Source organism: Lissotriton vulgaris, chromosome 9 (genome assembly GCF_964263255.1).
Source record: "Lissotriton vulgaris chromosome 9, aLisVul1.2, whole genome shotgun sequence".
Lineage (NCBI taxonomy): Eukaryota > Metazoa > Chordata > Amphibia > Caudata > Salamandridae > Lissotriton > Lissotriton vulgaris.
In genome coordinates this window covers 617,491,929-617,514,960 of record NC_141697.1, presented here as the reverse complement: position 1 = coordinate 617,514,960, position 23,032 = coordinate 617,491,929, and the positions used below count along the sequence as shown (strand labels likewise).

Here is a 23,032-nt window from a genome sequence, read left to right as displayed (position 1 = left end):
GCCGTTGCAGGGAAAACCTTATGAAAAGAGTAGAGTGGCTTTGGTCCCCGCCTCGGTTTCCATTGGCTAGCTCCATAAATAGAGGCTAGCCATTGGAACAGACATCTGCTCGTCATCCTGAGAGCAGATTCGGGGGCGTTCCTGCAAATTTTAGGCTTTCCGCCCCTTTCGAAATCGTCATGCGGCGGTGTTTATGTTTTTTTTCGCGTCCATTTTTTTTTGTTCATTCTGCGGCCGACCGCCGCCGGAGGAAGTCCAGGTGAGTGCTTGTTTTTTTCCTTGCCTTCCCGCCCACCCCTCCCGCTGTCCGTTCCCGACCCCCCCCCCGCTGTCCGTTCCCGCCCCCCCTGTCCATTTACTGATGACACCATGTCCGATTGCGGGCTTTTCTTAACATGGTGCACTGAGGGAGTTGCAGTCTTGATTCATATCAGCAGAGCCTTACCTGGATCCCTCCCTCCGCTCCCCACCATGCCGTGGAGCCCACCCCCCCCATCTCATTACGGGGCCTGGTATGCAGGGGAGGCTGGTAGCGAGTCTTGCCTGGATCCCTCCCTCCGCTCCCCACCATGCCGTCAGTGCCGGCCCGCGAGACATGTCTCACCAGGAGGGCTGCCACCAGTGGGTGACTGTTCCTATTGCAGTGGAAGCACAGCTGTCCTGTTAGTCTGCATGCTAATGATTCTGGGGAAGGCGTCAAAGGCTGGCTTTGGGGTTGTTCTCGTTTAGATGGGGCAGTGAAGGAAAGACTTCGTACCATTAGGTAAGCTGCTGTCATGCTTGTTTATTTTCATGTCGGCACGGGGAGAATATGGGATTTGCCCAGAATCACAGGATGTTGAGCCGAAGGAGTCTCGAACCTCCTTCCCCAGTTCCAAAGTCGGCAGCACAGGCCCTTATGCCACAACCTCTTACACACACAAACTAAAACATTTAAAAAATATATCTATATGTTTGCATGTTATATATTTATTTTATGCAACTAATAACCATTAACAAAGCCAATCATCCCTACTTGTTGTTGGTGTAATGTTACTTGTTGTATTATATATCTGGAGGCAATGACAGAAACAGAAAAAATACCAGTCGGGCGGCACACTATGCTAAGAACAAATTTTTAGCAATATGTTTTATGTCATCTCTTTAATTACATCGGCCACGCCCCTTTGTGACCCTTCAGTTTTTTCATCCGGTTAAAGCACTGGTTCCTAGAATGCGTTTTTATATAGCGCGGACGTTACCCGAAGGTGTCAGAGCGCGACACAATAGGAAGAGTAATGATACATGAGGAGAAAATTACAAGGGAAAAAAATAAGAACGAAAACGGTAAGTTACATGAGGCAAAAGTGACAATTGTGAGCACACAAAATACAAGAGGTAGCAAACGGTACATTACAGGAGGAAAAAGTGACGTGTTCAAGTTACAAAGGCGTACAAGTAGAGGTATAATACTGCAATAAATGGCAGACACTCAAGCACAAGAACAAACGTAACGTAGGCAATGGTGGCACTTTGGCAAGTATCTAAAGCAAACAAAATGAGGTCTCGGAAACGCTCCTACCCCCAGGGAAAGGAGAAGGAGGGCATTGGATGAGGCCTGGGGAGGAGGGGTGGGGGGAAGTTCCAACACCCCCCCCCCCCCCCCCGGAAAAAAGGAGTGTAGTTCCAGGACGGTGATACTCGCCCCATCTTCTAATGCAGACAGGAACCAACAATAAACTGAGGGCACTTATAATGTCCCTAGCATCTTCAGGGATGACGGCAGACTATATAATAAAATATATCCAATGCCGAATATGTTCATACTGCAGAGGACCACGGATGCGCTTCGGTACAAGCGATTCCTATTCCCAGTCACGTTTTACACATAATTCAAAGAAGTTAGAAAAGACCATTTGTCAAAAGCAATACCAAAAGCTCAAACTTTAACAAAGGCAAAACCATTGCATTGTAAATGCTTGTTTGAACTGGCAACTAATGAAGCCTTCGTCGATGGGGAGAGATGTGCTCACGAAGGGAGAGGCCACAGACCAGCCAGACTGCAGCGTTCTGGATTGTCTGTAACCGGTGGCAAAGGCCAGAAGCAAGTCCAAGGTACAGACTGTTGGCATAATCCAAATGGAAAGTTATTAATGCCTGGACAATGATTTTCCTGGTATTATTAGGAAGGAAATTAATGAATTTTTTAATCATCCTAATTTTTAGAGGCATGCAGCAGTCACCGCCTGGACTTGGTTTTGGAAGGAGAGGCTAGAATCCCATCTAACCCCCAGGTTTTTTACTGATTTCTTAGGGGAAGGGGGCATGCTCAAGTCCAAAGGCCACCAGAGGTTCGAGTCCAGTGGAGAGGATTGGTGAAAAAAAGAGGACCTCGGTTTTCCCAGCGTTTAATCGAAGAAAGTTATTATCCATCCAGCGGGCGATGTTGCGGAGACAATCTTTTAATGGGTCAAAAGTGATCTGGGTAGGGGTGTCATAAGAAAATAAGAGCTGAATATCATCAGCATATGAGGTTGCCTTGATTCCTGACTTAGCAATGAGCTCAGCCAGGGGGGAAAAATAAAAATTAAACAAAAGGTGGCTCAATGAGGAGCCCTGTGGGACTCCTCATTTTGACGGACGACTTTCAGAGGTGTAGGGGGGGTAAACACCGCCTGTGTCCGCTTAGATAAAAATGAGGACAGCCAATCCAAGGCTTCGCCTTGGATGCCTTTGGCCCGGAGGCGGTTAAGTAGGACGGGGTGAGAGACGGTGTCGAAAGCTGCCGACAAGTCAAGCAGCACCAACACCGCTCTTGAGCCCCCGTCGAACTTCCAGTGCACGGAATCAGCCATCTCTATTAGGGCTGACTCGGTGCTATGACCTGGTCTAAACCCGTGTTGTGAATCGTGGAATAAGCCATGGGTTTCAAGGAAGCACGCTAGTTGCTGGTGCACTAACTTTTCAAGAACCTTAGCTGGAGCAGGCAGTAGGGAAATGGGCCTGTAGTTAGCTGGTTCATCTGGGTCTGCATTGATTTTTTTGAGGATAGGAACTAATTGGGCATGTTTCCATGCCTCCGGGAATATGCCTGTCTTAAGGGAGTCGTCTCAAATGCAGTTAAGTGTGGGGTTTAGAAGAGGGGCCAGTGCTTTGTAGGGTCAATTGGCGAACCTGATCTACATTTTAACAGTTCTGTCAGAGAACATTCTAAGGTGATCTCCTCAAAGTCTGAGAAAACAGGAGCAGATTCAAAATGATCTACGGGTTTATCATCAGTATTGGGGCTGCTGTTACAGGGGAAGTAGTCATAAATAGAGGCAATTTTTTCCTCGAAGTAGTCAGAGAGACGAGTGCAAAGGGATTGTGATACCGGGGATTGGAGTTTGAGGGCCATAGGGTTAGTGAAAGTTCTAACTGTGTTGAAGATTTCCCTAGTGGATCCTTGTGCTCTATTTATTTTCTCCTCCAGATACGTCTTTTTATGGTCGATTATCTTCTTCCGATAGTCTTTTAGAACTATTTTATATTTCATTTTACTGTCTGGGGAGTACGAATGTCTCCAACGGCGCTCCAAAAGTTTGCAAGCGGATTTACACTTACGGAGTTCGACGGAGTACCATGGTGCCGAGGGGGCAGATCGAAAAGTTTTAATGGGCCTGATAGGAGCAATAGAGTCGATGGCGGAGGTGACCCAGCTGTTGAAATTAGTCAGCCTGGAGTCCAAGTCAGAGGCATCCACAGGGGCAGTTGTAGAAAGATGTGCAGCAAGGCTGTCTGGGGAGATCTTACTCCAGTTACGGCCGACCAGCTTGGCCGGAACCCTAGGTTTGTCTTGGTGACAAAGGGGGAGAGAAAAAGGAATAAAAAAAATGGTCTGACCAGATCACTGGGTATGGTTCACTGATAGAGATGTCCACCAGGTTAGAGCAGATAAGGTCCAGTGTATGCCCAGCCTTACGGGTAGGGTGGGATACCAATTGATTTAATCTGCCATCAGTTAAGGTGGATAGAAAATTGAGATTGGTGGGATCGGACGCGTCTTCCACATGCAAATTAAAGTCCGCAAGTAGGGTGAAATTCGCGTAGCAGGTGCTAGCCTGAAGGACAAAGTCCAAAAGAACGGGAAGGAAAGATACCTTGGATTTAGGAGGGCGATATACAAGTAGGCCTGAGCATGTAATATTTGCAGCAAGTTTGATGCAGAATGGTAGTGCTTCGATGGATTCGATTTGGGTATACGGGAAGGAAGAGATGGTCCGTTGCGACCTATATATTATGGCTACATCCCACCATGGTTGTGGCTTTGTCGGTTGGCACAAAAGATGTTATAATCAGGGGGAATGGCTAGACATAAAGCTGGGTTGGTTTCATCCCCCAACCAAGTTTCCGTTAGGAAGAGGAGATGCCATTTGTTGTCCGTCAGGGTTTGGGCTATATCCAAGGAATGTTTTACTAATGACCGACAGTTAATTAGACCCGATTTAAGAATACATTTTTTTCCAACAGGGGCAGGCCTGGTAGGTACCTGTAGGAGGGGGCATTGAAGTGCAGGGTTGTCAACTTCCTGGCAGGCGTTGCAGGGCTTGCATGGATAGGAGGAAGTGGTGAGGTCCTGAGGGATGGTGTGTGAGAAGGCATAGTGTTTAGGTTTTAGCAGTAATAAACTCTCCCTACCGTAAGAAAAACTGGAAGGGGTGCCAAAACCAACAGAGTCAGTGGCCACGGCCGCGTCATGGTCGCGGACGGGCGCAGACGGGCAGGACTCCGGGGCAGATCCGGCGCTTCCGCTGGTCGCGTCCGCTGCGCGGAGACATGCCCGTCTTCTTTAATGCTGGCCACTAGAATGCGTGCAAACGCTTCCCCCACCCAAGATGGCCGCCACGAATTTCAACCCGGCCGGGACAGAAAGACCTCAGCGCCTGAGTCGGGAGAGACTGGCACGGGTAGCGTGGGAGTGCGGGTTGGGTAAGTAACAATTCAGCGTTTGTCGATTCGAGCGGGATGAGAGGTGACAGTACAATTTTAAAAGGCTTAGTAAATCAAGCAGAGGTACAATACAAATTTAAAATGGCTTAGTGAATCAAGCAGAGGTAAAATACAATTTTAAAAGGCTTAGTGAATCAAGCGAGGCAATGATAATAATAATAAGAAGAGCGCAGAGCAACACCGCAACCTCGCGGCTTCCGCCTCAGGAGGAAATCATACACACAGCTAAGTTGGTGTCTGGCTCAGGGTGCTCCTTTTATGCTGGCCACTAAAATGCGTGCAAACGCTTCCCCCATCCAAGATGGCCGCCACGAATTTCAGCCCGGCCGGGACAGAAAGACCTCAGCGCCTGAGTTGCGAGAGACTGGCCCGTGTAGCGTGGGAGTGCGGGGGTGGGTAAGTAACAATTCAGCGTTTGTCGATTCGAGCGGGATGAGAGGTGCCAGTACAATTTGAAAAGGCTTAGTAAATCAAGCAGAGGTACAATATAAATTTAAAATGGCTTAGTGAATCAAGCAGGGGTAAAATACAATTTTAAAAGGCTTAGTGAATCAAGCGGGGCAATGATAATAATAATACGAATAGCGCAGAGCAACACCGCAACCTCCCAGCTTCCGCCTCAGGAGGAAATCTTACACACAGCTAGTGAGGAGATTGATTCATACAGACCATTATCAATAATTAATATTGATGCGAAGATATAGGCGGAGTTGGTTACAACCCTTGCTTACCTTAATCGCAAGAACTGATCAATCCGGATTTATACCCAGCAGGTCAACCGCACACAACCTCCGCACCTTCTTTACAGCATTACATTATCTGCACCCAAACACTAAAGCGCTTGCGGTGTTGCTTGACGCTACAAAAGCATTCGGCTACTTAGAATAGTCCCATTTATTCACTATCCTGGGGAGGATGAGGCTAAGTCCCACTTTCATAGCGCTAATCAAATTATTATATACAAGACCGTCTGCGAGGTTACGCATGAACGGCTTGATCTCCAGTCCCTTCCCTATATCCCGTGGGACAAGGCAGGGATGCCCATTGTCCCCGCTGCTGTTCGCTATAGCGATGGAGCCTATAGCAGCCAATTGTGACAAATATTTGAAATTCCACAGGTTTGCTTGAAGCATGGCCTCGGATAAAGGCAGCTTTCTGATCACAGCAGAGTTCTGAAAATGACCACATTGATGTTATCCAGACTTCAGAGTATAGCCCAGCTAAGGAAATAATAATGTTCTGACTGTGCCACTGCTCTGTTTCTTACTTTAGTTTTCGAGAAAGCATCTTGTGAAATGCTGCTGCAAACCTAATTTTTAGCGTTCACTCAATTTCCTGTAATTAAAACCTGATGTTTTTCTTAGCGGGCGCTGATGGCGGACGTGGCTCTCTAGAGCTCCCGCTAGCCCGACGATTATCCAGCAGATTATCCTTGCCCCCGGACCCGAACACTACACTGCCTGTGGGGCGATTGTACCGGACAGTGCTGGGGGCCACCTGACCCTGGGAGCGGCGCTCCAGGACCGTCCAGGGCGGCTGAACCGGCCGGAGCAGAGAGCGGCCTAGTCCCGGACGGCAAGCCGGGGCCTCGAGTTTGGCGCACCCGGAACGGAGGGCTCCCGCAGGAGCCGGAGCCGCCGTCCTTCTGCCCAAGCACAGGACTGCCCGGCATCAGCGACGGGCTGGGGAGATCCCTGGCTGCTCCTGCAGTTGCGGTGACGGAGGCTGGTGCCCGGGGGCCGCCGAGGGGGAGCAGCGGCCTACCTGGCCTTGGTGGATCCGGGGCCTCGGGTTTGGTGGCACCCGCCCAATGACATCAGCATCGGTCCTCGGGACAGGAGTGCAGAGGCGGTGAGCCCGGGGTGCAACGAGGTCAGTGATGTGCCTGAACCGGACTGCTGTGATCGCCGTAGCTGTGCACACCGGGGCAGTGGTCTGGGGCCGGTGAGACGGCCCGGAGTGGATTGTGTCCGTGCCGGGAGGGACGTGCCTGCAGCCCTGGTGTGGACCTGGCGCCGACCCTGTGGAGGCGACCGCCGAACAGTGAGTGCCCCCCCCTGGGAACACCCCCCCCTTGCATTGCAGTGACGGCTAGAGGGACGGTAGGGCCCGGTGGGGTAGGCTTGGACTTGCATTGGAACCCTGGGCAGGCTGCCGGACCTACCTGTGGGCCTGGGATACCCCTGGACTGTCGTGGGGGCTTCGGAGGTGGACGTGTCCTGGCTGTGGCGATGAACTCTTAGGGTGAGGTGTCATTGGTAGCTCTCATCCACGCTGGGGCTCGGCCTGCGGGGCCTGCGGGGACCTGTGGAGTGGCCTCTTCCCCCCCACCCGGAATAGACGGCGGTGGTGCGTGTGTGGCGTACATCAGCTGTGGCAGGGCCTGAACAGTGAACCTTCCTGGGCAGCTACTGGGGGTGCGAGCTACCCCACCAGAGGATCCGTCAACGCTTTTGGGGCGGTGATACCGGAGCAGGACTTGGCCATGACCAGAGGGGGGGGTGGGCCCGCTAGGCAGGGGCCCATCGACAAGTTCACGGAACCGAATGGCGGCCCCGGAGCACAGGGCGGTCAGGGGTCGGGCCGGACAATGCGGCGCTCATGGCGGCGATAACACAATCCAGGGACATGCTGGACGCCAAGATTGGGGCTGTTGGGGCGGATGTGACCCTCCTGAGAAAAGACCTCCGCAACGCTGTGGCGCGCATCACAGAGGCAGAGTCCAGGATCTCAGTGGTGGAAGATTATGTCGGAACCCTGAAGCAGAAAATGGCGGCAATGGAGAGCATTCAAAAGGGTCTGGCACTACGGGTGGAGGATGCCGAAGGGCGGGCGCGCAGGAATAACCTCCGCTTCGTAGGTTTTCCGGAGGGTTGTGAGAAGGGCAGCATGGAACGCTTTCTTTCCCAATGGCTGGAGAGCTGGCTCCCCCTGGATACCTTATCCCGCTGTTTTGTGATTGAGCACGCCCACCGGGCCCTGACACAGAAGCCGCCAGTGGGAGAGCGGCCCAGGCCGGTGATCGCCAGAATCCTGAACTTCCATGATGGAGACACTATACTGCGGGAGGCGAGGGCCAAGGATTCCCTGTTATTCGAAAACCACAGGATCATGATCTTCCCCGACTACACCAGGATGGTACAACAGCAGAGGCACTCCTTTCTGGCCGCCAAGGAGAAACTTCGGGGCCTGAAGATTCAGTACTCCTTGCTCTACCCGGCCCGCCTTCGAGTTGTCTTTCAATCCCGGACTCACTTTTTCGATACGCCGGAGGGTGTCTTCAGGTGGACGGATGAAACAGTGAGAATCAGGGCCCACGCTCAACCGGGCCTTGATCCGGGCCACACGAGTGATTCATCGCAAGCCTGGAGTGATCAAAACGCCCGAAGCAAACGGAATAGAAAGTCCAGATCTCGGAAGCGTACCGCCTCTAGCACTGGGTCTCGGACCGCTGCGCCCACTGATTCAGACCACTCGGGCGGGGATGGCTGAGGGGCTATGGGTGGTCCTGCTCACCTACGGAAACCAGCTGCCCTAGCTGATGGGAGAGATCCTCCTGTGATTCGCATTATTGACACTTGAACGCTGAATAAACTGCCACACTAGTTTGGTTTTACCAGTGATTGCTGTAACTATGAGATGGGTTCGGGGTGCTCCGATGCAGGGGCTACCTGCCTCCTATGTGAGTGGGAGAAGTTCGGGGGAAAGGGGGAGTTCTTAGGTTAGTGGGTGATTGGGATCCATTGGGATGGTTGGCCTTGGGCGCTCTGTTTTGGGCCCGTGGATGCCCATGCCGCGACAGATACTTCAAATGTTCTATGAGGTAATGGGGGGGGGGGGGGGGGGTAGGCAGTTGAGGGTCTTGTTTCGGGGTCGGTGGGGACAGGGACTGGGGATGGAGGGGAGGTTGGATTACCGTGGTGGGGGGGGGGGGAGGGGAAGGGGGGAGGTAGACAAGGTTGAAACAGTGTCTGCGCTAACTAGGCAAGTGAATTGTTTGTGTGTGTGGCTCCGAGAGCCCAGGCTTCTGCATTTTCTCCCCATTGACAATGGTTGACGCCCAAAGGCCAGGCCTCCCACAGGCGATGTTGCGTGTAGTGAGTTGGAATGTCCGTGGGATGCTGGATAAAATACAGCGTGGAGCGGTGCTGCGGCTGGGGAAAAGGGAAGGGGCTGACGTTCTCCTCCTACAGGAGACGCACCTCCAGGGCACCAAGACCCTCAGTTTGCAGAGGTATGGCTACCAACAAGTATTTCATGCGGGCTTTGCGAGGGGGTCCCGGGGGGTAGCGGTACTGATACATCGCAGGCTCTCTTATGTACATGAGAAGCACTTGATTGATGCCCATAGTAGATATGTGTTCATTAAAGGTATGGTTGGGGATGAGCCGATGGTCTTTGGCAGTGTGTACGCTCCGCCCCCGTTGCAGGAGGCACTGATTGAAAAGTTGTTTGAGGTGTGGGCTGATGTCCCGGATGTTCTGGCGATTGTGGGATGTGACTGGAATGACGTTATGGATGGACGGGTAGATCGCTATAGGCCCGGTAGGGAACCTCAGGTGGCAGCACCGACGAAACTTAATGGCCTAGCGCAGGGCATGGGTTGGATTGACTCCTGGCGGTATCAACACCCTCTGAGTCGCGAATATTCGTATGTCTCGGCAGTACACAAGTCCTTCTCCAGGTTGGATTACTTGTTCATTCCGCTCCCCTGGCTGCCGAGGGTCGCCTCTACAGCTGTGCATCCTCGTGGTCTCTCGGACCACTCCCCCGTGTCCTTAGACCTGCGGTTAGACAGGAGGCGACAGCCCTTCCGATGGCGCCAGTCGGCGTGGCACCTGCAGCAAGATAGCTATCGCACACACCTATGGGAAGCCATTTCTAACTATTGGGCGGAGAACGACGGACTGGAGGTGGAGTGCTCCGGGGGGTGGACATTGCCTGGTGTGCCAAGGCCCGCAGGACCCATCGGAGAGTGGTGGAGGAGGCGGCGGGACGGGTTAGAGACCTGGAGAGAGACTGCACGGTGGGTGACACAGATGAGGCCGTAGGGAGGCTCCTATTGGCGCAACAAGAGTACTCATCCCTGGCACTCGGCGAGGTGTGCCAACTCTGGTTGGCCACACAGAGTAGGATATATCAATGGGGTGATAAGTCCAGCACCATGCTATATAGACTCTGCCAACACACCTTCCGGGCTCAGACCCTGCCTGGTATTCGGGACGATCGGGGGGGATCAGATGTCGGCCCCTGAAGACATAGCGGCCAGCTTCGCTCGGTACTATGCGGACCTATATGCCCCCCGTGAGATCCTCCCTGCGGAGGACGTTGATAAATTCTTGGCGGACCTCCCGACGCGTGCGCTCTCGGATGATAGCCGTGATCAGCTGGAACTCCCCCTGTCTCTGGAGGAGCTGGGCACCGCGCTCGGGGAACTGAATACTGGTAAGGCCCCGGGACCCAATGGATTCCCATGTGAATTCATGAAAACCTTTCATCTCCAGCTGGAGGGGAGATATAGGCAGGCACTGGAGGCCACCAAGGAGTGCGGCCGCCTCCCTGCGTACTGGCGGCATGCCGAAATTGTGGTTTTTTGCAAGCCCGGGAGACCCCCTGAGCACCACTCCTCATACCGGCCAATTTCCCTTCTAAACTTTGAGGCGAAGATACTGGCTAAGGCCCTGGCCAACCGCCTTCTCCCATATATCACCGACTTGATTAATCCGGATCAGGCGGGGTTTATGCCCCATAGGGCGACAAGACACAATATCCGCCGGGCGCAGGTGGTAGTGGAGACGGCCCGTGCCGCGGGGATCCCAACGGCACTTCTACTAGCTGACATGGATAGGGCCTTCGACTCCCTCAGCTGGGTGTACCTTCGGGCTCTTCTGCCCAGTCTTAATCTTGGGCCGGTCTTCCTCTCTTATCTGAGCTTGCTCTATACGGACCTGACAGCGTCGGTGAGAGTAGCGGGGGCAGTGTCAAAACCCTTTCCCATTGGGCGGGGCACCAGGCAGGGTTGCCCTCTCTCACCCTACCTATTCGCATTGGCCATGGAACCCCTGGCAACGTGGGTGCGGATGGACGCGCAGTTGTGGGGCCTGGAATGGGAGATGGGCCCGTCCGATCGAATTGCATTGTATGCCGATGACGTCCTCTTCTTCCTCACCGCCCTCAATAGATCCGGGCCCAGAGTCCTGGAGATAATGCCAATCTTCGGGGAAGTTTCGGGCTTGCATCTCAACGTGCAGAAGTCTAAGCTGTGGGTGCTGGGGGATAGCGAGGGGCTGGGTGCATGGGCGTCGACGTTACAGACGGCGGCAGGTGGGCTCAAATACCTGGGCATCTTTATTACAGACGCTCTGAATGTGGCATGGGAGCACAATGTGGTGCCCGTTTGGGATAGAGTACGATCGGACATGAGAACTTGGTCCAGAATGCCACTGAACATCTATGGCCGATCGGCGATCTTTAAGATGGTGGCCCTCCCGCGCCTCCTATACCAACTGCAAAACCACCCATGCCCCTTAGCACCGCAGTGGTTTCGTCAAGTTAACACTGCGCTGAGCCAGTTCCTCTGGGCTGGGGGAGTGGCGAGGGTGGCTCTCCGCACCTGCTACCTGTCCACGTACTGCGGGGGCCTGGCTACTATCAGGCGGCGCACCTACTGGTGCTTAATGACTGGTGGTATGGGGATCGGGGCAACCCGACTTACGCCCTAGAACGATACCTGATGGACCGGGACACGGTACATACCATTCTGTACTCGGCCACTATCAGGAAGAGGCTTCCCATAGTCACCCAGGTGGTCTTCCGAGTGTGGAGGGCAGCTCTGCGCCGCATGGGGTGGTGGAACAAGTTGACGAAGGAGACCCCACTGTGGCAGAACGGACGCCTGCCGGCGCTGGCATCCCTACGGGGATTCAGGGGCTGGGACGCAATCGGCATCTCAACGCTAGGTCACATCATGAAAGGTACAACCCTTAAATCCTTCCAGACCTTAAGTGCAGAATACGCCATGCCCAAAACCCAATTCTTTAAATGCCTACAACTACGCCATGCGCTGTCCCCCTCTCTGGTAGGCTTAGAGTCCCTGCCCGAGTTCAGCCCCCTAGAGACTAAGGTGTTTATGGGGGAACTGGAGGCCAAGAAAATTTTGACTATATATCAGACCCTGGTCACGCACTGCTCCTCCTCCCTGGATAGACTGCGCTCCGCGTGGGAGGGGGATGTGGGAGCTCTCGAAGAGGAGGATTGGAGGGAGGCCCTGGAGTCCCCGAGGGGGGCAGCCATTGCGATACGGCTACGCTTTATACAATTTAAGTACTTACATAGGGCCTATTTTACCAGAGAACGACTGTGGAAAGCAGGCCTGATTGCCTCCCCTGAGTGCCTGAGGTGCAGACGAGCAGTTGGGACATTTGTCCACACTGTGTGGTCGTGTGCAAACCAGGACAGCTACTGGAGAGGTGTCTGGGACTGTTTGGCTGAGGTCTTGGGCTGGGACCTTCCCCGTACACCACAGCTCGGCCTATTGCATGTCATGGAACTGGTCGGGGGCAACACTTACAAACGCCATCTACTGGTTTTGGGCCTCACTGTAGCTAAACGAGACATAGCCAGGGCTTGGAAGGACCCCAGGGCCCCTGCTGGAAGTTTGGAGACGGGGGTTGGACTTTTGCATGGGGCTGGAGCGTCCTGTCTTTGAGGCCAGGGGATGCCATAAGAAACATTTTAAGATATGGAAAAGATGGGCGGATTATAGAGGACTGTGGCTGGAGCCACCAGTGCCCCAAGACACTGGAGAGGACCTTTGACTATCGAACCCTGGGCGGCCGGGAGCACGCACGTTATTGTATTTTCTTGCTTTACGCCTTGAGATTTGCAGACACTGTATAGGGAAAGGGGTGGGATTCGGGGAGGGGGGTAGGGAGTTGGGGGTTGGGGGGGCGGGTGCATAATTTACTTTTGCTTGTACTGATTGTATATCCTCTTTCATGTCTGAGCTCACTAGTCCTGCGATGTAATGCGGGCCAGTGTCCCCCTTGGTGTTTTGTCAGTACTACAATAAAATTTGTTCTGAAAAAAAACCAGATGTTTGTTTTGTGCCTAGGTTACTAACTCACGATCAGTGAGACCACTCACACTCTGACCTTCTCACTTGGGTATATTCTGTAATTCTTGGCCAAATCTGTTCATCTGTTTGCTTCAGTTCCCTTGTTGACCAGAATTGCGACCATATACAAAGCACAAGTTTGATGAGTGGTTTACATTTACAGCTAGATAAACTCTTCAAGGCCTTGTCTTGAGCCCAATTCTCTAAGCAACATATGCTTGTAAGAGTGGCTTATATGTTCAAAAGTTAGTTGCATACTCATAAAAAGATTTACTCAAATTTACATTTTTGTGTAAGTAAATTTACTTATTAATGATGGAAGAAGGGAAGTGTAATTCAAACAATGGAATCTCAATTTAGTCAACTTGATTAAATCTTCTGGCTCTTGATATCTTAGGTCCTTTTGATACACTAGCCATTCAGAAAAAGACTTTGTCGTAGGTCTAGACTTTGTCTCCTAAGTGGATGGAGTATCAATCTTTAGCTACACCAAATACAAATAATGTAGTAGCTTTCTAGCATCTGGCTGCAGACCGCTTTAGCTGCCTGTTGGCAAGCTAATAAATTCCATAATACTGAATCCTACGTAAAGCAGGTAGAGATACCCATATCCTGAGTATATAAACATTGTAGCTTATGGAACAGTCATAGATCCAATGGTTTTAATTAACTGCTGCTAAAAAGGAAGGATGTGGACAACAAATTCCCTTTTACAGAGAGTTCGAACGATACCGCCGATTAAACATTGTTATGCTATTTTAATTATTTAATTGTCTACAGAATACAATAATGCTGATGTCACCAGGGGAGAAGGTGGTTACCAGTCTCTTTTTACAAAGTATTAAGCTAAATTAATTCTGATGAATTAGTTGGTTTTATCTGTTCATGTGATCTTTTTATGTATGGTTTTATTTTGTGTATGAGATTTTCTTTGTGTATAAAGACAATGGTCTAAATAAACAGAAAATAAACAACAACAAACAACAAGGTAGAGATACATTTGTAATCACAGTTTGGTATACATAGAAAAATGAAGCCACTGTATACTTGCCATACGTATTAAATGCAAACTAGACTCATTTGTATTGCAATGCCAGTTTGTAAAATGTGTTTCATAGGAACTTTTACCACTCAGTCACTGATAATGGATGCAATTTGCATCTACTAAAATACAAACATGTCTAAGAACTGCAGGACGTGACAATGCATAAGAAGAAGCCATTCTAGAGTTGTCTAAACATAAAAAGGTCCACACAGGGCAGTCCAGTATCTGAAACTATTTGGCAACTTAATAACAAAGAGCAAATGAGCAAAATTAAATTCCAAGAAAGTAATGGGGAAAGAAAGATGGTCCAGAATTCTGCAAGACAGTAATGGAATTGGAATTACGGCTAGTTGTTGAAAATGGTAATGTGTAGTAATTAAATGTGCATACAATTGTTCGTGCTGAGAGCAATAAACCGTGCTCTCAATTTTAAATATGATCTTCAAAGGTTGCTCTGGTAAGGCAGGAGATATCGAGGAGATCTGATCTTCTTTAACCTTTGTGATAAGTAAGTGTTCAGAGTAGTCTTGCTCCAATGCCACTTGTGTTAAGAATTCTGTTCCACTGTAATGAACAAGCAATTCCCGCCACTGCTTTGGGGCGGTCCATTGCGAGCCTTAAATGAAAGACTGGGTTCTGCAGGAGCTTACTACTGATCAAACCACTGTGAAAAAGTTATCCATGATCTGCCAGCCCTCCAATTTGCCAGATTACTTATAATTGTTTCAGATGTAGTGCAAGCCTTCCAGTCATTCCACAGGGTTCTCCATATCTTTGGGTGGGACAATCTTATGGAACATGATGTAAACAAATGGGAATGCCAATATGCTCATGGGCCCGAAGAGCACAACACTATTTACTCTTAGAAAGCTGATGTACGACAAATAAACATCTTGGTTCGTGAAATTTGCATAAAGCATTTTTTACCTATGAAGGCGACTGGAATTCTCTCTCCAAATCATACAACAACTACCCCCCAGGTCAATTATGAAAAAAAACTGGCAGCTTGAACTCGCACTATGAATCAGATACCAGTTATGTATTACTCATTCAACTAAGACAAATTCACAATTCCTCTTATAAGTTATAAGGAACCAAGGTAAATTGCCAAGTGTGCATTTAGAAGAGGAGTGTGCTTTCTTCTGCAAATGAAACTGGAGCACTTTGCAAGTGATTGTGAAATTCCAGTCACAGCTGCTTATCGAGGTTAAGAATAGCACACACTCAAATGGATCTACCTATTCAGGTCTAACTCCTCGCTCTCTGAGGAATACTAATCTTGAGCTTGTGGAGCCCTGGCAGGCACAAGCACAGGAGACTGGGTAAATATTTAGGACTCATTGACGATAGGGGCACTAACAATTAGCGCAGCCACCTAATGAAATCTAAAGCAGTGGCCCTGGGAATACCATTCCACTTATTAATAAAATCATTATTTGGCACCACATTTTGTTCGCTCTTAAAAGTTATGAGTGGCAAACTTTCTCCCTCTATCACATACAGAAGTGAAATTATGAGGGACAAACATGCTACATCATTGGATCTCAAATTGCTAAGACGTACAGGTTTATAGTCAGAGTCCCCAATTACACATCTCAGACCCAAGTTTGTCTCGAGTTCGGTCTTGCCAAACAAGCCCTAGTGAGCAGATGCTCCTTTTTAGAAATGTGCTACAAGCTCCGATCCGCTGAACCATATACCCTGGACCATCTCACATGGCACAAGATCAGGTCATCTTGCAATAAGTCTCCATACAGACACCATGTGGAGGAATCCATAAGTGCTCTTCAGATGGACAACCTATGGTTACAGCCAATATCAAACTCATGTTTGTAAAAAGCCTTGGATAAATTGTTGTGCAAACAATCTGTTCTGAAGGTGAAGCAACTGCAGCCAAATGGGGTCACACCAGGCAAATTATAAATACTTACACCATCTTAAAACCACAACCCTACTTTGATATCTGCTACTCCAGAGTCCTAAAGAGTAAATATCTACTGCACAGCTTTGGGGTCCACTCAACATTGTAAGAAACAAAAAGCACACACTGGGGGTCTAAAGCTGGGCCTAATACGCTCCAGAGGACAAACTGACAAAAAGACTGCTCAACAAGTCAGTGGACGTTTGCCAATGCTGTGTAACAAAAGAGTTTACGAGGTATTTACAAAAAATGACCTATGCAGAGGGATTCACTTCAAATATAGACTAGACCCATACAGAGAAAAGTAGGATGTCCATCAACGTCAGATGTAATCCCAATAGGTCTCGCCTAAGCTACTGGCTTTGCCAATGTGTTTAAGCCATGTTGTACAGCAGTGTGGCTGCTGTTCAGCATGGCAAAACGTTAGTGGCATAGAGGAGAGTGATGTGGAGTAATGTAGAGTGGAATGGATAAGAGGGTCAGCCTCTTTTACAAGACTTCTTGCCCCTATATGGATGGAACCAAACACCCATGCACAGTTGGAACATGCTTACCTTCGGTTAGCGTCTGCACACAGTTAACAGGGAAGTATTTCAAAAGGCATAGGCCATTGTTCTGAGCGACATTCATTACAAAGGGCCTGGTAATGGGAGTAACCAAGCCGTCAGAATTATAAATGTAACAGGGGCACCAATGGTGAGTTGTATTCCACCAGCACAACTAGTCAACCTCATCGGGTTGGGGTGGAATACCTGGAAAAAAACACTCAAGAAGTTGGCACCGTAAGTCGTATTTCAACATGATGTTCACAAAAAGCAAATTCACAGTTATTCTCCCTGTGCAAAATTACCAGGGTTGGCAGGAGGGACGCAGGTTTCCAAGGATTAAAACGAGCCACTCGTATGGAGGGCCTTAAAGCACGCTGAAGTGGCTCAAAGACATGTTAAGGTTCATTTAAAACATTAAATAAATATCATTGTTTTGTACATATCTGAATTGCCAACTGTTTGAAACAAGTAACAGAGGAATTACTTCTTAGATCCTTTAAGCACATTCCAGTGTGATGTTTTAAAATAATGGTATAATCCAGGTGTCACCAGCACTGCACTGGCTATACAAGGATACACCTTGGTAGGCTGAGGGCTGTAGCATCTTGGGCCCTAGGCTCACATGCTAATAAAGTGATGACACCGACACTAGGAATTGGTGGGTAGAACTGGCCCAGGGCACATGTGTCTGGCCCCTTTTATTACCAGGGTCACTTGAGTGTTGACGCCTGCGTTGAATAGGTGTGAGGTGGGTGTTAGGACTGCTCCTAGGGAGGGGCTGCATCATTACGTGAACAGCAGGACCTTATATTTCTCACAAAATCAAAAGACAGGACAAGTCCAACCTGTGGATACCAAACAACAATAAACTGGTCACCACGTGGCCCATCAGTCTCTAGAGTCAATCAGCAGGACCGTAATGGGCGTATGGACTGATGAAATGGCCTGCAATAGGGCATCTCAGCTTGAATTCTCGATTTAGCATGAAGTGGTTTGGGACAAGAACATTGGCTCAGAGACGTCAGGGACCTTCTGGCTGAATTCTGATTGGAGTCATGTCCATTGTCTAAAGTTGACGCACTCCGCTGATGCTCCAGATGTTTCATGGTTAGTGTTAACAGTTCAAAAACAGGGTGCGTCAGGAGCATAGTCACAGAGTCCACCGCAAAAAGTCCATCAAAGCATACTTTGGTGATGTTGCTTGGTTCGCAATAGACAGTCTTGTTGGACTGCAACTGTTGGGAGTCTCCGCTGAAAGGCCTTACTACCTCCTGGAATCTATTGGTGGGGCAGTGTCATGCCCATTTCTCATGCTTGTGGTGGACCCTTGAATGGGTTGCCAGGGGACTGTGTGTCGTCTGCGCTGGGGTTGCGTGTGTTCCGGGTTTGGGCTGCTGCCAGACAGCTGAGGAGCCACTGCCTAGTCGTCGTGCAACCGCAGGGGTAGACTGGTACTGGCCAAATAAGGAGGTGTACTATGAGGGTCTAGGGGAATATATTTACCGACCCTGGCATGTCCACACCCCTAACTATATATATATATATATCAAAAAACAGAATAGGAGATGCCCGGTCACAAAAAATGTGTGCCTTGCACAAATGCCCAGAAGAGGACAGGAATCATACAGCAACCATTCGAGTAACACCTGGTTGAGAAACTTCCATCAGCCCACCCTTCTGGCGGAGCATCATCATGTGGGAATTGGTGATGAATCCAAAATGCCAGCCCAATCCATCAAGTAGTGGTGCGGCAATGGATACCAAAGGTAAGCTCTACCCAAGGTGTTTCTCGAAATGTGGTGCTGATGGTGTGCAGTGCATAGGTGTAAGTGAGATTAGAAATAACTACTAGGACAAAAAAATAAGTTTAATGGGTATTGTCCAAGTGTCAAGATTAAAAGTATATAACGCCTGAGTTTGAAATTATAACTATACAGTGGCGCTGTGCAGAGAGGTCAACATGGTTCAGCCATATGGAAACACTATACGGCTTTCGTCAGGACCTTTAAGGTGGATTTGCTACTGCAATATATATCAATGTGAAAAAATTAACAAAATTGGAAAATTATATATAATGATGTGCTGTAGTAGTGATGGATGTATGACGGTACAACGCGTGCTTTTACAACGCGTACCGTTACGACGCAAGTTTTACAACGCAAGTCGTTACAACGACTTGCGTTGGGGGCGCTGGATTGTGAATAGTTTAAATTACTATTCCAACTCCAGTCCCCGTGGATAGTAGGGAAGGTGTTGGATAGTAAATTAATCTATTACCTATCCTAGAGCGCCCTCCAGCTAAAGTCGTTGTAATGACCTTTGTTGTTAAACCTGCGTCGTAACGGTACTTCGTTGTAGAAGTTCCATTGTAAAGGACGTTCCCCAGTAGTGATACAGTGTATTCAATAGTTTAATACCATCCTATCAGAACTCGGAGCCCCAATGTACACTGGTGGATTGGAAAGTGGTTTCCTTTCCCAGCTTTTTGTGGGAGTATGCCTCACCTCACCCGGCAACCTCTCTGGATAATGAGGCCCGCTCTATCCATTGGTACCCCTCTCTGTCGTCCGAGAGGTAGTCGCTCGTGCAAATGCAGGGGTAGACTGGTACTGGTCACAACTCGCTCTCGCTCCTGGGATCAAGACGCAGGAGGGATGAGCAGGTAGTTGTTTGTCAACTGATTCTTCAGGTGATCTTTGGAGCTTCTTGCCTGTAGGTATGATGATGGTTTTGGACTCCACCCTGGTTTTCGATGCTCCAAGAGTGGTAGTGATGATGCACCACACAGGGTCTGGCATGATGGGGTTGCCAGTCATGTGGTGAACCAGTACATCAGGTGGTGACAAAGTGCCTTGATGGTCGCATGTCTTTTTATTAGATGGTTGACAACTGGAAGTGATGGTGGCCAGGTGCTTACAATCATTCATTGTTGAGGCATTTGCATTTCTCAGTCTGGAGGCTCTGTGTTGCTAAGCCACCAATTACTGTGCTTCGACTGTTACACTGGGAAGAGTGAGGCAGCGACTTGGTTCACGCATGTTTGCAGCTTACTCTTGATTCTCCCACTTGGAGCCGAGACTCGGCTTGCGCATGCTTGTGGCTTACTCGCAGTTCCCCTACTGTATTGTCGCCAGGTCATCCTTGTTTCACCCCAGTCGCTTCTTCATGTGGATAGATGCATTCGGTCAGTGGCTCGAGTCCTCTCATACATGCTTTTCAGGCCTGGCCTTTCTTGATCTTCCCTCCTGGGCTTGGTTGGTCATCAGGTTTCCCAGAGTGGACCAGCAGGTCACACTTCCATCTCTTTGTCGTTCTTGGTTCTTTAGCCTGCACCTTCTTTCTACGTATGCAGTTGAGACTTCTCGTTGCTAGTCTCTCTTCTTCTGAGTGTAGCGACATGCACCATCTTCAGGACTATGAGGGTGAGACTTCCAGATGCTGGAGTCTCTTCTCCTTCTGGGTGCAGCAGCATGCACCTTCTTTAGGGCCGGCCGACAGGGCCTCTCGGTGGTCGACTGTCTGTGTAGACCAGCCACCGGCCTCCATCGGATGTTGGGCTCTGGCTTGGTGATGATAAGGGCAGTCGCTGATCTGGTTCTCCTCCACCTCCTCTTGTGTGTGGTGTCTGGCCCCGCTTCTCGTGTTCCCTCTTCAGGGACTTTCTTGGAGCTCCTACAACGTGGGTAGATATGTGTGGCTGGCACTCTGCTTTGAAGGTCTTGCCGCTGCCTGACTCTTCTTTGGGTCGGTGTGGCGTTGCGCCATGTGTCACACGTTTCCTCCTCAGAGACTTTCTTCCATGGGCTGTAGGGAACTATGCTCTTTCTCCGTTCTCTAGGAGGCTCAGGACTTGAGCTTTGAGGCGTTGCTGCCATCAGGCAGGGTTGTTTGGGTGTGGTACGATGTGTCTTGAAGTTGTGGGATGATGTGGTTCTAGTGTCTGGACCACAGTCTCGGTGTTATGTGCTTCTGTCCACCTTCTGGTCTGGCTCGGTCTTCCTTTGGCTTCTCCTGCTTGGGGCGGTCTCCATCTGACAAGGCTGGACAAACAATGCGGTGTCTTTGAAGTCCTCATTTTTTTTAGCTAGTGACACTCCATGGGTTGCACCTTGTCATCCAGGTGTCTTCCTTGAATGCCACCCCTTCTTTGTCATGCAGGTGTAGGGTTAAGACGCTTCTCTTTCTTTGACTGCTCAGTTCCTCCGATTCTAACTCACTCTCAAGGGTATTGGGCTTCGGGCAGGCTTATGGCAGGGCATTTGTGGCAAGGCCATCGGAGACTGTCTGGTACTGCGGTGCCCCAGTGAGTTAGCGTTCACAGTCTGTCTCATATGCTACAAGTGGGGGCTGTTAGACTTTTTATGCTTCATGCCACCAACGACCAGGAGTTGCCCATATGCCCCTCTCCTTTACATGTGTCTACGGCAATGTGATAGGTTGGTGCAGTACTCCTTCCCTCCAGTGGGGACGTAGCAGTATTAATTCTCAAGCACTGGTGGGCCTGGCAGTTCCTCCTTTCACCGCTGCAGTTTTCGGGATAAGGCTACCGCTCTTTTCCAGTGTTGAAGCTCCTGTCCAGCTCTGTCCCTTCAGGCTGGCTAGTTTTGCAGGGGGTAGTGGAGGGCTTGGCTAGTGATTCCCCCAGCTGTGGTGGCCTCACTTGTCCTAATGCTGGCAGATGATGGCAGGTGCAGAAGGCGGCAAATGGTATTTTCGGTCTTTTATGACCGGTTACAATTGCAAGTGGCCACCAGAGGATGTTCTCTGCGCCCGTCCAGCTTTCCTTCAAAACCTGGTCACCGCTGCAGCGAGGGAGGCAAGAAACTGTTACTACTGCTACAAGTACTACGGGCCAGGGGTGGAGAAGGAGTGGCTTTGTGTTTCGACTGAGACAGTAGAACCTTTTGGTAGGTGGTGGATGGTGGCCCGGCCTAGTGTCCTGTTTGGCAGATACCAGCTACAGCAGCAGGGTTGTTGCAGGAGATTATTCACCTGATGAGCAGGTCACCAATTGGGGGGGGGGGGGGGGGGGGGGGGAGAACCTCCTCATTGCCACTGTAGCATCTAGGGCCCTGGGCCCACGTTCTTATAATGTGACACAGACACTAGGAATTGGTGGGTAGAACCTCCCAGGGCACATGCGCCTGGCACCTTTTATTAGCAGGGTCATCTGACTGGCGACGCCTTTATTGGATAGGTGTGAGGTGGGTGTTAGGACTGCCCCTAGGAATGGGCTGCATCATTGCGTGTCCAGCAGGACACTGCAGAGAAGGCTGCTTCCTTAGCCTACTCAGTAAAGAAAGAATCTCCGAGGTAAACGGACGTTTCCTTATATACACAAACATATGGGATACCCTATTTCGGAGATCTAACTTCCTGGATATAATTGGTGCAGTGCCTGAAATGTTTGAATACATCATGGGTTTGTCGTCCGCATTCCCTGCAACCTGTATAACGATTTACCCCAATAAATTGTAGCATTGTCAGGCCCAAGCACTATTCAAATATCAGCGAATGTTGCGTCTCGTCCACTCCAGGGATATGCTGTTAACTTACCTTCAGAGTGCAGACCACAAACAATAATATTAGTTTAACACGTCTAGCAAACTCTGTACCCAAACTTTTAACAGCGAAGCCTGGGAAGGGTATGAGGCCTAGGATGAACAAATCGAGCCCCGCTGTTTATTTTTTACTTGCCTGTTCAGTGTCGCCGGGCTCCGGTTCCTCTAAAATCCCTCGTTCCTTTTGTTGCCCAAGAGTTCCTTCTCCCTTCAGCTTGGCGTCCAGTGGAAGGCACAGGAGGATCGTTGTTGTGCACTGTGACTCCTCCCCTCATGGGCGGAGTCATTACCTCTATTCTTCTAATTGGCCCCGCCTGAACAGACGTGAGCAACAGATTTCCGAGCTGAGTTACCGATCGCGTGTTTTTTTTGTTGCTCTTTCGGAGGGGATTTATTGTTATTATTGTAGCATCTAGTCGCTAACAATTCAGGAACAAGGTGGCGGAGGAAAGGGGGCGACGTCACGATGAGCGGAATCATGAAAAGAGGAGTTTGAAAGTTAAATAATACCTCAAAAAATGTGCTGCAAAGAAATTGGCACGATGGATAAATGGGACGGTAAATGGCCATGGAAAAGGTCCGGCCTGGAAGGACCCTACCCGCAGCCACTCGAGGTGCGAATATCTGCATATGAAGGGTTTGAGGAAATGGCCCCGGAGTGCGGGGTCAGGTGTCAGAGTTCTGGGGGCAGAGGGACTGGGAAAGAATAACAATAACAGACCCCATGAACCGGACCTTTGAGAGTAGAGCGCAACGTGATGGGCTTTAATTACAGACCCCACATCATAGGAAGAGGACCCGGAGATTGAGGGTAGAGGCTGATGGGGGCATCTGCAGGGTGTCTCAAGGCCGAACGTTGCTCACATCCCTAGG

At 49.9% G+C, this 23,032-nt stretch overlaps 1 protein-coding gene across 1 annotated transcript in view; it reads right to left on the bottom strand.

Moving 5' to 3' along the window:
- Window positions 1-22,438, bottom strand: part of PLD3 (phospholipase D family member 3) — a 270,541-nt gene extending 248,103 nt beyond the window's left edge. Inside the window, exon 1 of the mRNA XM_086938250.1 lies at window positions 22,296-22,438. The gene's annotated coding sequence lies outside the window, so the exon portion shown is untranslated. The remainder of the gene's footprint in view (window positions 1-22,295) is intronic.
- Between the last annotated feature and the right edge of the window lie 594 nt (window positions 22,439-23,032).